Source organism: Rutidosis leptorrhynchoides, chromosome 2 (genome assembly GCF_046630445.1).
Source record: "Rutidosis leptorrhynchoides isolate AG116_Rl617_1_P2 chromosome 2, CSIRO_AGI_Rlap_v1, whole genome shotgun sequence".
Taxonomy (NCBI): Eukaryota; Viridiplantae; Streptophyta; class Magnoliopsida; order Asterales; family Asteraceae; genus Rutidosis; species Rutidosis leptorrhynchoides.
Genome location: NC_092334.1, coordinates 569,139,792 through 569,156,593, shown reverse-complemented (window position 1 = coordinate 569,156,593; position 16,802 = coordinate 569,139,792). Strand labels below are relative to the sequence as shown.

Genomic DNA, 16,802 nt, shown 5'->3' with positions numbered 1-16,802 from the left:
ATAATAATAATAATAAATAGAAACAAAATAAGAGTGTATACCCCTTTGAAATATTTTTCTAAAAATAAATGCCCTAGACCAAGCTCGAACCCGCGACCTCTCGTTCATCCGAGTACACCTTAACCATTCTTCTATTTTCGTTATTCTGATTTATACTCCCTATTAAAACCATATAGCTTGTTACAGATCCGGCCCAACATGAATTCCTAAATCCATTTGTGTGTGATATATTTTAAATGGCCCGATAAAAACAACAAGCCCAATTCGATTTAAATTAAATGACCCTAGTACAATCGGCCCAACACTGGAAATAAATCGAGTCCACCTTGATAAATCTTATATCCGTAAATAAAGTGAAGGTGGGGATCGGTTCTTTCTCTTTTCTTTTAACGCGACAGCTACATTCCCAAATATAATAGCAGCCGTTAATCTTCATCAACATATCATATCATCATCATCGTCATATCAGTATCGTCATCGGATCATCATCATGATATCATCTAGTCATCATCATTGTTCGTGAAAATATAATGGGTTTCGATGGTGGTGCTTTTGGGTTGGTGTTAGGGTTTCAACTTGAACACAATAGTCGTAAAAGAAGAAGAAAAATATGCAGTTGCAACTCACATCGATGATCATCATATATTCATCTTCTTCTCAATCGATCGATCCAACAATTATGTTTTTACATTCCTAGGTTCGTTATTAAAGTGAGTCAACCAGGTTGTCCCAATAATTCAAAATAATTGCAAGACACTAAGTTCCACCATAAATACCAATTATTCGATGTGTCTAATAAAGGTAACGGAACATGATAGAAAAGAAAAGAAAATATATTACTTTATTAGTATTTAATAACCTTGTTAACCTACTCAGTGCTCAACTCTTTCTCTTGCTCAAAGATCGAGTTTTATACTAATTCCATTGTGGGTTTCGTAGGTGAAATCTTGGTGTATCACTGTAATGAAACAGGAAATCAGACAGCAGCAAATTATTGGGCTTCTTCTTGACAGAAACGGCTGCAGGTGACAAAGGTTCGTGATTGGTGTTGACGAAACAGAAAAACAGACAAGGTCACGTTAATATTAACAGGTGGCGATGTGGGTGGGTTTTGGTTTGAACGTGAAGTGGAAATCGTATTGAGCAGATTATGGTGATGGTTATATGGTTGCACAGTAGTGGCCTCAAAAGTAATGGCGATGGTTCTTAGTGGTTTGAAAGATGGTTGTACCAAATTAAAACATAAACAGGAAGGTAGACTAGATAGATAGTGGTGGTTGTAATAGATTTGGTGGTGCCGGGTGTTGGATGATGAAGTGAGGGAGGTGCTCTCGATGGTAGGAGGTTATCACCAAGAAGAGGAAACAAGAAAGGGTGATGGAAGTGATAGAGCTCACAAAGGTGATGACTATTTGGTTTACAGAAACAGAAACATTAATGAATGATGGTTATTTTCACCACAGTGGTGTGTGATTCACGATCTTAATCAGAAAAAAATAGTGGTGGTGATGGGTTGTAGATGATAACGGTTTTGTTGTGTTCACGATAAAGGAAAACAGAAAAATTAACGGTTTATGGTTGTGGTTCAAGTAACAACATGATGATGGTGGTGATTGAAGAGAGTGGTGGGTGGATGAAGGTGATGGTGGTGGTGTTGTTTTTGTGAACGTATGTATGTAATTGTATATGTGTGTGGCTTGGTGACGATTTAAGATTGTAGTTGTGTCTATGTCGAACAAGAAGATTGGTGATGATTTTCATCGAGGATGAGAAAAAAAAAAATAATACTAGTTGTAGTTAGAGTTGATATGGATAACCATAAACAAGTTGATATATAGTATCCACAAGTAAAAGAACGAAGGATGGAGCATTATACATATTGAGTAGATATTAGATATATTGATTAAAAGTGAGACAATGACATTCCCACAATTCACGGATGAAATTAAGCAAGTGGGTTTTTCAATTATGTGATATAGACTCAAAACAGATTTCTAAATGTGACAAATATTAAATAGTAATACATGTCTGTGAATAATTCTCAGAAGAGTCGCTTTCAATTATTCATTTGCATAACCGTTTATTTTAAAACATATATGTTTATATATTATATACACATATCTATATATACATAAATGTTCGTGAATCGTCAGGCACAGACAAAGGGTAACAGATTTCATAAATATAGATTTCAAGGTTTTCGAGACTCAATATTACAGATTTTGCTTATCGTGTCGGAAACATATAAAGATTAAGGTTTAAATTTGGTCGGAGATTTCCGGGTCGTTACACCAATGGACCAAAGTGGTGACTAGGTCAAAGTGGTCAACCTCCTCGCATCCATTCATTTCATCTTCTTTTTTTTGATACTTCCTCCATTTTTCTCTCAACACCCCAAGCAAAGAATCATCATCTATTTCAAATCTAGCAAGCATCAACTCAAACAAATTACATATTTGGAATCCTTGCATCTTCCTCTTCAATTCCATACCGATTTCATCAAGTTTGGGTAACTTTCTAAAATCACTAGATTTCTTGTTCTTGATATTTTTAACTTATAAAAGTGTTAATTATTGTCTATGGCTCAAGTCTAACATGAATATATGATATATATGTTCTATCTCGTTATTTTGAGTAACTAGCATGAACTTGAAAATGTGTGTGTTTAATCTTGAGTTTTGGAAGATTATATGTTGTTAGATGTTAAAAGTTCATGTTTTAATTGTGTTACTAGTATCACTAGCTTTATTTTGATGTGTAGGTTGGTTAAGAAAACTTCAATAACATGATTAATGAGTTTGTGAATTTTGGTTAGGGTTTGATAGACTTAAAATGGAAATTTTGATGACTTGAATGCTTTAAAATGTTAATTGTGAGTGTTTAATAGTATTGTATGCATAATTACCTACGAAACGGCGTATTATATGTGTGCATTAAGTTTCCGAATCATTTATTGCAATTTATGAACTTGGAGTAATAAATTATGAGCATTAATGGTGGATTTTGGTGTGAAATATTTGGATTTGATTGATGATATGTGTTTAGTTGTTTTCCTCGTCAAAATACCTTTCCAACGATGTATGATACGCGTTATAAGTGTTTGAGATTCATAATTTGTCTTTTGGGAAAATTTGGATCGTGTAACATGTTTTGTTCAGCAACAGACCTGGAATCAAGGGCCTCGCGATCGCGGAGCCATGTGAGGCAAAACTACGCGATCGCAGAGATCTGCGCGGCGCGCAGCCCCTGCGCGCAAAACGTGCTGATCAAATTGGCACTTCTATGAAAAATGTTTGATAAGCTATGGACCTCCGATTCACTTGTAACTTGTTCTAACATGCTTATAGATGATTAAAAACCCCAGAAAAATAGTTCGGGACCCGACCCGAACGTGTTAACTTTTTCGTTGACTTTGACCCGACCAAAGTTGACTTTTAATCAAATTTAACCAAATATTTGTACAATCCTTCTAACATGCTTTTATACTCGTTTCTTGCATGAAACTTGACAATTTGACTTACATGCTATATAATCGAGTCGTAATGAGCCATAGGACTAATTGAACATCTTTGACCAACCGTGTTTACCGTTATTGATACAACCTACTTGTTTAGGTCAAGACTAGCACTCGTTCTTGCACACGTTACCTTGTGAAGTACTTTATTTACTCGTGTACTCAATGTGAGATCATAGTCCCACTTTTACTCTTTTAAACTTACATTGGGATGAGAAAACATAAACGTTTCATTTTACAAAGTGAACACAAGTATGAAAACAAACATTCTACATACGAGTTAGAACTAAATCCTCAATTCGTTTATCATTAGTTACACTTGTCGGGTGTAAGCGAGAACTTATGTTGTATGGCCATATGGGTCTGACAAACCCTCATTCGGACGGTTCGCTACCGTTATTCGGATGAAATATATTTTCGAGAAACATTGTATGTTCTAACACTATTGTGATGGGGTTCTTGGTACGTTAAGCATTGATAATTGGGTGCTCGTGATAACAACTTTTGGAATGGTTACTATTATTTCAATATTATAAACCTTGTGGTTCATTTGTACTTACTTACTTACTTAAACCTATGATTTCACCAACGTTTTCGTTGACAGATTTCTATGTTTTTCTCAGGTCCTTGAACGTTATGTGATACATGCTTCCGCTCACTATTTTTGATACTTGCTTGGATGTCGAGCATACTTGCATACATGAAGCGTCTTTTAACTTTACATTAAATTGTGTCGCATGGGTTTCAATTGTACTTTAACGTTGTAATGTAACTAGTCGTTGAACTACTTTTGTAAACTTGAAACATCCTTACTTTTGAAATGAATGCGACATATTTTCGGTCAAACAATGATTTAAAGACTTATGACCACGTAACGGGACCTAAGTAGACGGCGCCGTCAATGACGATTTTGTCGGGTCGCTACAGTACCAACTTTTCAACGAAAGGATCTAGCCATGTTCTCGACTTCATTTTTGTCAACCCCAACTCCAATTATACTACTTTTATGATACTTAACTTTAAGCCCGGAAGTGAGTTCAAAACACTTTAGTAGCTTCATAAGGTTGCGAATATTTCCTTCACTCCACGACCCGAAAAAAATTGTGTCATCCGCGTATTGAAGATGAGAGATTGATATTTTCCCATGGCCTTGTCGAACCCCCTGATAATGCTAAAAACGAACATATATTTCATAGCATTATCCCTCAAGAAAGACAAGCTTTTAGTTGCAATTGTTCTATTTACAAGTGATATTCGTTTAAATAATAAAAGGTGAAAACAAAAGACAGATTCGACGAATTGAAGACGCAAACGACCAAAAAGCTCAAAAGTACAAAATACAATCAAAGAGGTTCCAATTATTGATAAGAAACGTCTCGAAATTACAGAGTACAAGATTCAAAACGCAAAGTACAAGATATTAAATTGTACGCAAGGACGTTCGAAAATCCGGAACCGGGACCAGAGTCAACTCTCAACGCTCGACGCAACGGACTAAAAATTACAAGTCAACTATGCACATAAATATAATATAATATTTAAAAAATTCTTATAATTATTTATATATTATATATTATATTATTAAAAACCGTCGGCAGAAAAAACAAAGGCAGGTGAGTCTCCCCAGCTGGCCATGCGATCGCTTGGCCTGTAGGAAGAAACTCCATGCGATCGCATGGTGCACAGTTCCAGCCCACATGCCTATAAAAATCGAGCTTTGGTGTAACACAAAATACATCTTTTTCTTCTTCACTCAAACGTAGTATATGTATATATAATTTATATTTTAATTTTTATTTTAATTTTAAATCCTAATAATAAGGGTGTGTTAGCGAATGTTGTAAGGGTGTAAGTCGAAATTCTGTCCGTGTAACGCTACGCTATTTTTAATCATTGTAAGTTATGTTCAACCTTTTTACATTAATGTCTCGTAGCTAAGTTATTATTATGCTTATTTAATCCGAAGTAATCATGATGTTGGGCTAATTATTAAAATTGGGTAATTGGGCTTTGTACCATAATTGGGGTTTGGACAAAAGAACGACACTTGTGGAAATTAGACTATGGGCTATTAATGGGCTTTATATTTGTTTAACTAAATGATAGTTTGTTAATGTTAATATAAAAATTTACAATTGGGCGTCCCTATAAATAACCATTTACACTCGATCGGACACGATGGGCGGGGTATTTATATGTACGAATAATCGTTCATTTAACAGGACACGGGAATGGATTAATAGCCACTAAAATTATTAAAACAGGGGTGAAATTATGTACAAGGACACTTGGCATAATTGATAACAAAGTATTAAAACCTTGGGTTACACTCAGTCGACATCCTAGTGTAATTATTAAACAAAGTATTAAAATCTTGTTACAGTTTAAGTCCCCAATTAGTTGGAATATTTAACTTCGGGTATAAGGATAATTTGACGAGGACACTCGCACTTTATATTTATGACTGATGGACTGTTATGGACAAAAACCAGACGGACATATTAAATAATCCAGGACAAAGGACAATTAACCCATGGACATAAAACTAAAATCAACACTTCAAAAATCATGATTACGGAAGTTTAAATAAGCATAATTCTTTTATTTCATATTTAATTTCCTTTATTTTATATTTAATTGCACTTCTAATTATAGCACTTTTATTTATTGTTATTGTATTTAATTGCAATTTTAATTATCGTACTTTTTAATTATCGCAAGTTTATTTTATCGCACTTTTATTTATTCGCAATTTCATTATCGTTATTTACTTTACGCTTTAAATTAAGTCTTTTATTTATTTAATATTTTACATTTGGTTTTAACTGCGACTAAAGTTTTAAAATCGACAAACCGGTCATTAAACGGTAAAACCCCCCCCATTTATAATAATAATATTACTTATATATATATTTGTATTTTTATAAATTTAAACTAATATAGCGTTAAGCTTTGTTTAAAGATTTTCCCTGTGGAACGAACCGGACTTACTAAAAACTACACTACTGTACGATTATGTACACTGCCTATAAGTGTTGTAGCAAGGTTTAAGTATATCCATTCTCTAAATAAATAAATATCTTGTGTAAAATTGTATCGTATTTAATAGTATTTCCTTGTAAATTTTAATAGCATTTTATACCCCTTAGCTTTAACCATCAAGTATTTTTGGCGCCGCTGCCGGGGAACTTTCTTGCTTAAAAGCCAGAAGCGCAACGCTAATAAAAAAAAAAAAATTTACGCTTTTGTAAAAATACGTTTTAATATATTCGAAAATATAAAAAGAAAACAAAAATATAAATATTTTTAAGAGTTTGTTAAATATTTAAGTTCTATAAAAGTTTATTTATCTTTATTTTATAAAAATATAAGTTTTATTTAATTTATATATATATATTACATAAATATATAAAACAGAAAATTCAAAACAGCAAAATAATAAATAAAAAAAAATAAAAAAATAAAAACACTCGGGCCTGCTACTGTAGCAGCCCGTAACCTGGCCCAAAACCTCAGCTCATGCGATCGCATGAGCCCTAAGGCATAAACTCATGCGATCGCATGAGAGTGTCTGACACGCTAACTGCAACCCTAAAACTGCATTAATTACGGGTATTATTATTATTATTTAATAAACCCTAATTAGGTTTTATTATTTAATTAGTTATTAGTTTTTAAATTTAATTTATATATTTAGTTTAATTAGTTTAATTAAATTTTAAAATTAATAGTTTTATAAAATAAATAATATAAAAATAATATTTTTATAAAAATTGTAATTTTTATAACTTTTAGTATATTTTTATATTTTGTCCCTTTTTAATTGTTTTAGCGTAACTTTTGTATTTTTCGCTCGTATTTAGTTTTAAGACATAGTTTTTGCCATAGTTATTTTTATTTCTAGATTTTTAGGCTTTGCCGTAAAATCCCTTAAGTGCTTTTTCTTTAGACTAAGATATAGGTGCTTTAGAATTTTGCGACGCCTTTTTAAGTTTTAGTTCCTTTTTGAGATATTGCCATTTGGGATATAGTTTTTTCTGTAAGCTTTAATATTTTTAGACACCTTTTACCTATGTATCAATTATCATTCCAATTAGTAATCTCAATTTGCGATTATAATTTTAAGTTAGTGATAGTAATAAGGTTGGGTTAGTCGAATTTTTTTAAGTTTTATAGTCATTTTTTTTTCTTTCTTATTTTTCGACGCCTTTTATTTTTTCGATCTTTTTTTTTCGACCTTTTTCGACGCGCTCTTTTTCTTTCTTATTTCTCGTCATTCTAGTTTTTAGGACTTAGAATTTTTTTCTACTTCTTATCTAAATTTCTTAAAATTACGAAAATTTATTTTAAGTGGTTAAATTAATAGACATCAAAATTTTCTGGTTCGTAGTAATAGTTGGATTTGTACGTGGACCGGGTTATTGGAGCCAAACAGTCCTCAATTATATTGAGACCAAACGAATCCTGCCCCTCTGCTGCATCTTTTGACTATTCAAAACGTGGGCAAAATCAGAAAAGTCTATTAATTGGATAACTTATATAATTTTTCTTTCCTTTTAAAAACTAATAGGATATTCAGTGAATGCACCGAGCAAGACGTTCACCACCTTTTGTACGTTCACCACCTGTAACTAGATCAAGACATCTAGCAAATATTACCGCCGTTGATTTTTCTTTAGAATCGTCATCCAGTCGACCAAGTACTCCAATTCAAATTTCCGATAATCCATTTTTTGAACCCGACCTCACAATTGAGAATCCGGAGAATATTCAGGGACGATTCATAGATCCTGAACCATTAAATTTTCCTCCGGAACCACCAATCATTCAAACAGGGATTGTTGAGGAACGAACCATTAAATCAGAATCCTCTAGTGATTCCGATTCAACAAATTCAATTATGGAGAATCTAGAACCTTTAAGTATGGAAGACCGAATGAGAGCTAAACGCACTGGCCAAGGTCACGCAATTACTCATCCTGACATTAGTGCACCAGATTATGAAATCAAAGGACAAATTCTACACATGGTGACTAATCAATGCCAATTTAGTGGTGCACCGAAGGAAGATCCAAATGAACATCTTCGTACCTTTAATAGGATCTGTACACTATTTAAAATCCGAGAAGTTGAGGATGAACAGATATATCTCATGTTATTTCCCTGGACTTTAAAGGGAGAAGCCAAAGATTGGTTGGAATCGTTACCTGAAGGGGCGATTGATACATGGGACGTTTTAGTTGAAAAATTTCTTAAACAATTCTTTCCGGCATCTAAAGCCGTAAGACTTCAAGGAGAAATTGTTACGTTTACACAGAAGCCAAATGAAACTCTATATGAGGCATGGACAAGATTTGGAAAGTTATTAAGAGGATGTCCGCAACATGGTTTAGATACCTGTCAAATAGTACAAATATTCTACCAAGGATGTGACATCACTACAAGAAAAGACATAGATATAGCAGCTGGTGGTTCTATTATGAAGAAAACCAAAACTGATGCTTACAAAATTATTGATAACACTGCTTCCCACTCACATGAGTGGCACCAAGAAAAAGATATTGTTAGATCATCTAAAGCAGCTAGAGCCGATTCTAGCCATGACTTAGATTCCATTTCTGCAAAGATAGATGCTGTCGAGAGACGAATGGAAAAGATGACTAAAGATATCCACTCAATACGAATTAGTTGTGAGCAGTGTGGAGGACCACATTTGACAAAAGATTGTCTCAGTATTGAATTAACAATGGAACAAAGAGAGAATGCTTCATATCTAAACCAAAGGCCTGGAAATAATTATTAGAATAATTATCAACCGCCAAGACCGATTTACAATCAAAACCAGAATTATAATCGAAATATTCCATACAACAACCAACAAGGTCCTAACAATCAACAAGTATCCAATAATACTTACAACCAGCAAAGACCTAATTTTCAAAACAAACCACCACAAACCGATGATAAAAAGCCGAATTTAGAAGATATGATGACGAAGCTAGTTGAAACTCAAACGCAGTTTTTCACATCTCAGAAACAAACTAATGAACAAAATGCTCAAGCATTTAGAAATCAACAAGCTTCTATTCAAAATTTGGAACAAGAAGTAAGTAACCTAGCAAGGTTAATAGGTGAAAGAAAACCGGGAAGTTTACCTAGTGATACAAATGCTAACCCCCGGAATGAAACAGCTAAAGCCATTACCACAAGAAGTGGTACAACACTTAAACCACCTGAAATAGCTGTAACTTCTGATGAAGCTATTCCTACTCCACAAGAACCACAACCTGAACAAGATAAGGAAAAAGAACCAGTAGTTGAAAAGGTTAATGAAGATAACACAGTTAAGGATAAACCTTATGTTAAACCATAACAACCACCACTTCCTTACCCGAGTAAAATGAAGAAAGAGAAACTTGAAGCCGAGCAATCCAAATTCTTGGATATGTTTAAACAGATAAATGTAAATCTTCCTTTCATTGATGTGATTTCAGGAATGCCTAGATATGCTAAATTCTTGAAAGATCTAATCTCAAATAGAAAGAAAATGGAAGAACTCTCGGCTGTTACTATGAATGCTAATTGTTCAGCAGTGCTGTTGAATAAGATACCAGAAAAACTATCTGATCCAGGAAGTTTCACAATTTCATGTTTTCTGGGTAGTCTTAGTTCAATAGAAGCATTGGCAGACTTAGGTGCTAGTATAAATTTAATGCCGTATTCACTATACGCTAAACTAGACCTTGGAGAATTGAAACCAACAAGAATAAGCATACAACTAGCCGATCGATCAATAAAATATCCTAGAGGGATAATGGAGAATTTGCTAGTTAAAGTTGGTACTTTAGTATTTCCAGTAGATTTTGTTGTTCTGGACATGGAAGAAGATTCTCAAGTTCCTCTCATATTAGGAAGACCATTCTTAAACACGGCTAAAGCAATGATAGACGTGTTCGGTAAGAAATTGACCCTAAGTATAGAGGACGAGAGTGTTACCTTTTAAGTTGATAGAGCTATGCAACAACCGCAATCTGCAGATGATACATGTTATTATATTCAAACTATAGATTCACATGCAGAATTGTTAGAAGAATTTCCAGAATTACAAGAAACGGGAGAATGTTCTTTAGGAGAAGGAACTGAACCAATTGATGAAGCTGAAATGTTAGCTACACTTATAGCTAATGGATATGAACCAACAACAGAAGAAATTCAAATGCTAAAAGAATAAGACAGATATCGATACAAATCATCGATAGAAGAACCTCCGAAATTAGAGTTAAAGCCACTTCCAAACCATTTGGAATACGCTTATTTACATGGTGAATCTGAATTACCTGTAATAATATTGTCTTCTCTTACTGAAAATGAGAAATCACAACTCATTTCTGTGTTGAAAGCTCATAAACCAGCCATTGCATGGAAGATTCATGATATTAAAGGAATAAGTCCTTCGTATTGCACACATAAAATCCTTATGGAAGAAGGTCATAAAACGTGTGTGCAACGCCAACGAAGACTAAATCCAAATATGCAAGATGTAGTTAAAAAAGAAATTATTAAACTGCTAGACTCAGGTCTAATTTATCCAATTTCTGATAGTCCATGGGTAAGCCCAGTTCAATGTGTGCCTAAGAAGGGTGGCATGACTGTCATTACAAATGAAAAAAATGAGCTTATTCCTACTAGGACTATAAAAGGATGGCGTGTTTGTATTGATTATAGAAAATTAAATGACGCCACCAGAAAAGATCACTTTCCCTTACCTTTTATTGATCAAATGTTGGAAAGATTAGCCGGAAATAGTTACTATTGTTTTCTTGATGGTTTTTTCGGATATTTTCAAATTCCAATAGCACCCGAAGATCAAGAGAAAACCACATTCACGTGCCCTTATGGTACTTTTGCTTACAAACGCATGCCATTTGGACTTTGCAACGCCCCTGCAACCTTTCAAAGGTGTATGATGGCGATTTTTCACGACATGATAGAAGAATGCATGGAAGTTTTCATGGATGACTTTTCAGTCTTCAGTGATACATTTGAATCATGTCTAGCTAATCTTGAACGAATGCTGATTAGATGCGAACAATCAAATCTAGTACTTAATTGGGAGAAATGCCATTTCATGGTTAAAGAAGGCATCGTTCTTGGACATAAAATTTCAAAAGAAGGAATTGAAGTGGATAGAGCTAAAGTAGAAGTAATTGCTAAACTTCCACATCCCACCAATGTTAGAGGAGTTAGGAGTTTTCTAGGGCATGCCGGTTTTTACCGACGTTTCATAAAAGATTTTTCTAAAATTGCCACTCCTATGAATAAACTCCTAGAAAAGGATGCTCCATTCATCTTTTAAGACGAATGCATCAAATCTTTTAATATTCTTAAAGAGAAACTTACTAATGCGGCGATCATGATAACACCAAATTGGAATCTACCGTTTGAACTAATGTGCGATGCAAGTGATTTTGCAATGGGAGCCGTTTTAGGACAAAGGATTGAAAAAAGATTTCAACCTATATATTATGCTAGTAAGACGTTACAAGGAGCACAAACGAATTACACAACTACTGAAAAAGAACTCCTTGCTATTGTCTTTGCTTTTGACAAATTTCGTTCATATCTCGTTCTAGCAAAAACGGTGGTCTATACCGACCATTCTGCTCTTAGATACCTATTTTCGAAACAAGATGCCAAACCAAGATTAATTCGTTGGGTCTTACTCTTACAAGAGTTCGATATTGAAATCCGAGATAAAAGAGGAGTAGAACCGCTGATCATCTTTCTCGTCTTGAAAATCCCGAATTAGAAGTTCTAAATGAATCGGCCATACAAGACAACTTTCCTGATGAATATCTATTGAAGATAGATTATAATGAAATTTCATGGTTTGCAGACTATGCAAACTACTTAGTATGTGGATTCCTTGAAAAAGGATTATCGTACCAAAAACGAAAGAAATTTTTCAGTGATATAAAACACTATTTCTGGGAAGATCCACATTTGTTTAAAAGTTGTCCCGATGGAATAATACGCCGATGTGTATTCGGAGATGAAGCTAGTAAAATTTTAAACCATTGTCACACAGGACCAACAGGAGGGCATTATGGGCCTCAACTAACAGCAAGAAAAGTTTATGATGCTGGATTCTATTGGCCTACAATTTACAAAGACGCACACCTTCTTTGCAAATCCTGTGATGCTTGTCAAAGGGCCGGAAAAATAAGTCAACGTGATGAAATACCACAAAATGTCATTCAAGTATGTGAAGTATTTGACATTTGGGGTATTGACTTTATGGGTCCATTTCCAAAATCTCATAATAATCTCTATATTCTCGTAGCCATTGATTATGTATCTAAATGGGCGGAAGCACAAGCTCTCCCAACTAACGATGCACGAGTTGTAGTCAACTTTTTAAAACGTCTTTTTGCAAGGTTTGGAACACCGAAAGCTTTAATAAGTGATCGGGGTACTCATTTCTGTAATAATCAACTTGAGAAAGTTCTCAAAAGATATGGAGTAACTCATAAAATCTCCACCGCATATCATCCACAAACAAGTGGACAAGTTGAAAATACCAACCGAGCTTTAAAACGTATTCTAGAAAAAACCGTAGGATCAAATCCGAAGGAATGGTCCATTAAATTAGAGGATGCACTCTGGGCTTTTAGAACAGCCTACAAAACTCCAATTGGAACCACACCTTTTAAAATCGTCTACGGAAAAGCATGTCATCTTCCAGTAGAAATTGAACACAAAGCATTTTGGGCTTTGAAGACATGTAATCTTGATTTACATGAAGCTGAACGTCTACGGTTAAGTCAATTAAACGAATTAGAAGAATTAAGACATGAAGCATACGAAAATTCGTTAATCTATAAAGAAAGAATGAAGAAATGGCATGATAAAAGAATCAGAAGTTTAAAAGAATTTAAAAAAGGAGACAGAGTTCTTCTTTTCAATTCACGATTCAAGCTATTTCCTGGAAAATTGAAATCAAGATGGTCTGGACCATTCATAATCAAAAGAGTTTTCCCATACGGAACGATAGAATTAATAAATTCAAATGGAATTGAATTTAAAGTTAATGGTCACAGAGTTAAACATTACATAGATAATCCGATGGAAGTCGACAATGAAGTTAATCATAATTTCGATACCACAGCTAACTAGGTGTGGGGAGAATCAAGTCTTTAAAGGATAATATGTATTTCTGTTAGAGTTAGATTTTCTGTTTTCGTGTAGTTCTCGAAAATGGAACCGGAATGGTCTTTCCCTAGCAGACCCTAAAGAACTAGTCTTCTCCCCCCATTCTGAATTTTTATTTTTTTTAGGTTTTTACGAAATGAAGACTGCCTGTGAACTAAACCATGGTCTAATGCTACACGCTTTGATCACTAAACGTAATAATGACACACTTCCGAGTGAAATAGTATCAGCAATCAGAGAAAGATTGGACGGAGTAAGAAAAGAATCCAGATGCGAAGATAATAAGTTACAATTTGGTAAAGGAAAATCAAAATTCGCAGCGAAAAGAAGAGCACAACACCTTGAAAGATGTCACAAATGTGGAAAATGGTCACATGGAGGTAAATGTTTAAATAATCAAACCTATTCAAATACCGAATTTGTTACTTTATGCAGAGATGGACCGTTCATATGTTTAGAAGAAAAAACACTGAATGCTCGAGGTTACGCCTATGTAGCTATGGAAAACCAATTAAACCGACTATCTTATGAATGGGATAGATCATATAACTAAGAATACTATCTCACAGTTAAGTCTGTACAGTTTTTTATTTTTATTTTTAACCGTTTGATAATAAACGCTAATTTGTTCGCTATAAAGTATTAAATTGGTATTGAATAAAATTGGGTTTGGCGACCGAAATTATTGATATCATACAAAAATTTATTACATCACTGCGAAATTTAACGTTTATTCTTAAGGTATAAATATCTTTAATCAATCAACCTAAAATATTTCAAAAATTCGTTATGAGTTAAATTAGGTCATGGAACCGAAATTACTTTACCGAAAAGAGGGGCGCATATTTTTGATAATATTTGATTGATTAAAGTGGGATAAAAGACCAAAAAGATTTTTAATTTTATTTTTACCATGTTTTTATAAATCTTAAATTAATATTGTAAACTTTTTAAATTAATATATTTAAAATTGTAAATATTTGAACAATTGATATTTTGAAGTTTGTATGTATAAAAACAAAAATATAATATAAGTTTGGTGTGAATTTTTAATTTTTAAAAAAAATGTGAATTTTTAATTTTATGCATATTTTAAATTTAAGTTGTGTGAATTTAAAAACAAAAATTTACTTTATTTCGTTAAGTTAAAAATTTGATTTTTAAAATTCGTCGTGAGTTGAAGACTAGGTCATTGAATCGAAATTGCTTTACCCGAGGGAGGGACGAGAACTTTTATTATCATTATTTTTAATCTTATTGAACTAAAGTATGCCAAAAACAAAAACAAAACAAAACAAAAAAAACCCAAAAATCTTTACTTTTAAAACCGCGCTTTGAGTTGACAAATTTTAAAAATTTTGTCGAGGGACGGACTAGGACAACGATCCGAAACACCCTCGCTCCTAAAGGAAAACAAAATTTTTAGAATTTAATTAATTATAAGTTTTATAAAGTATAAGGTTTTATAAAAAAAAATGCAAAAACACTGTACCCGGGACTCCATGCGATCGCATGGAGTTAGGCCTTTGTTTCCATGCGATCGCATGGGGAGTAAAATCAGGCCTGATACAAGCAGTCGCCTGTTCTGTTCTTCAACACACAAAACACACAACACATACGAAAACACTCCCAAATCACCTCTAAAATTCGCGATATTCCACCGTAATTCGTCATTTTTCTTGCTCTAATCATGCCTAGATTCTCATTCTTCAGCAAAATGGTAAAAATTACACCCCTAAACTCTATAAATTCCTAGTTTTTGTGATAATTATCAATTTTTTACCTAATGCAATTTTGTTAATTTCTAGTGTAATTAGTGTTAACTTGTTAGTATTTTATGCATGTATAACCTAGATTGATGCTATTTAACATGATTTGAAGCCAAAAACTTCAAAAATTTTAGAAATTTAGGGTTTGTGTTCTTGAGCAATTTGGGGCTTTTTGATATAAATAGGTTATTGCCGATTTTCGTCATGAATTATTGCTAAATTAAGTAGTGTAACATGTTTAAGTAGTTAAATGATCCAAACATTGATCCTAAACATGATTTTTGGATATTAAAGTGTACTTTTTAAGTCCAAAATTCATGAACTTGATTAATTTGATATATTTGCCATTTGAGACTTGTTTAATTATTAGTAATGACTATCTCTATATTCTCGTAGCCATTGATTATGTATCTAAATGGGCGGAAGCACAAGCTCTCCCAACTAACGATGCACGAGTTGTAGTCAACTTGTTAAAATGTCTTTTTGCAAGGTTTGGAACACCGAAAGCTTTAATAAGTGATCGGGGTACTCATTTCTGTAATAATCAACTTGAGAAAGTTCTCAAAAGATATGGAGTAACTCATAAAATCTCCACCGCATATCATCCACAAACAAGTGGACAAGTTGAAAATACCAACCGAGCTTTAAAACGTATTCTAGAAAAAACTGTAGGATCAAATCCGAAGGAATGGTCCATTAAATTAGAGGATGCACTCTAGGCTTTTAGAACAGCCTACAAAACTTCAATTGGAACCACACCTTTTAAACTCGTCTACGGAAAAGCATGTCATCTTCCAGTAGAAATTGAACACAAAGCATTTTGGGCTTTGAAGACATGTAATCTTGATTTACATGAAGCTGGACGTCTACGGTTAAGTCAATTAAACGAATTAGAAGAATTAATACATGAAGCATACGAAAATTCGTTAATCTATAAAGAAAGAACGAAGAAATGGCATGATAAAAGAATCAGAAGTTTAAAAGAATTTAAAAAAGGAGACAGAGTTCTTCTTTTCAATTCACGATTCAAGCTATTTCTTGGAAAATTGAAATCAAGATGGTCTGGACCATTCATAATCAAAAGAGTTTTCCCATACGGAACGATAGAATTAATAAATTCAAATGGAATTGAATTTAAAGTTAATGGTCACAGAGTTAAACATTACATAGATAATCCGATGGAAGTCGACAACGAAGTTAATCACAATTTCGATACCACAGCTAACTAAGTGTGGGGAGAATCAAGTCTTTAAAGGATAATGTGTATTTATGTTAGAGTTAGATTTTCTGTTTTCGTGTAGTTCTCG

The 16,802-nt window shown here is 33.5% G+C and overlaps 1 non-coding gene across 1 annotated transcript; it reads right to left on the bottom strand.

Annotated features, from left to right (window-relative positions):
• Nucleotides 1-8,798: 8,798 nt before the first annotated feature.
• LOC139895087 (small nucleolar RNA R71) lies at nt 8,799-8,905 on the bottom strand. The gene has a single exon (XR_011775555.1). It is a non-coding gene; the product is annotated as a small nucleolar RNA R71 (small nucleolar RNA).
• Nucleotides 8,906-16,802: the final 7,897 nt, after the last annotated feature.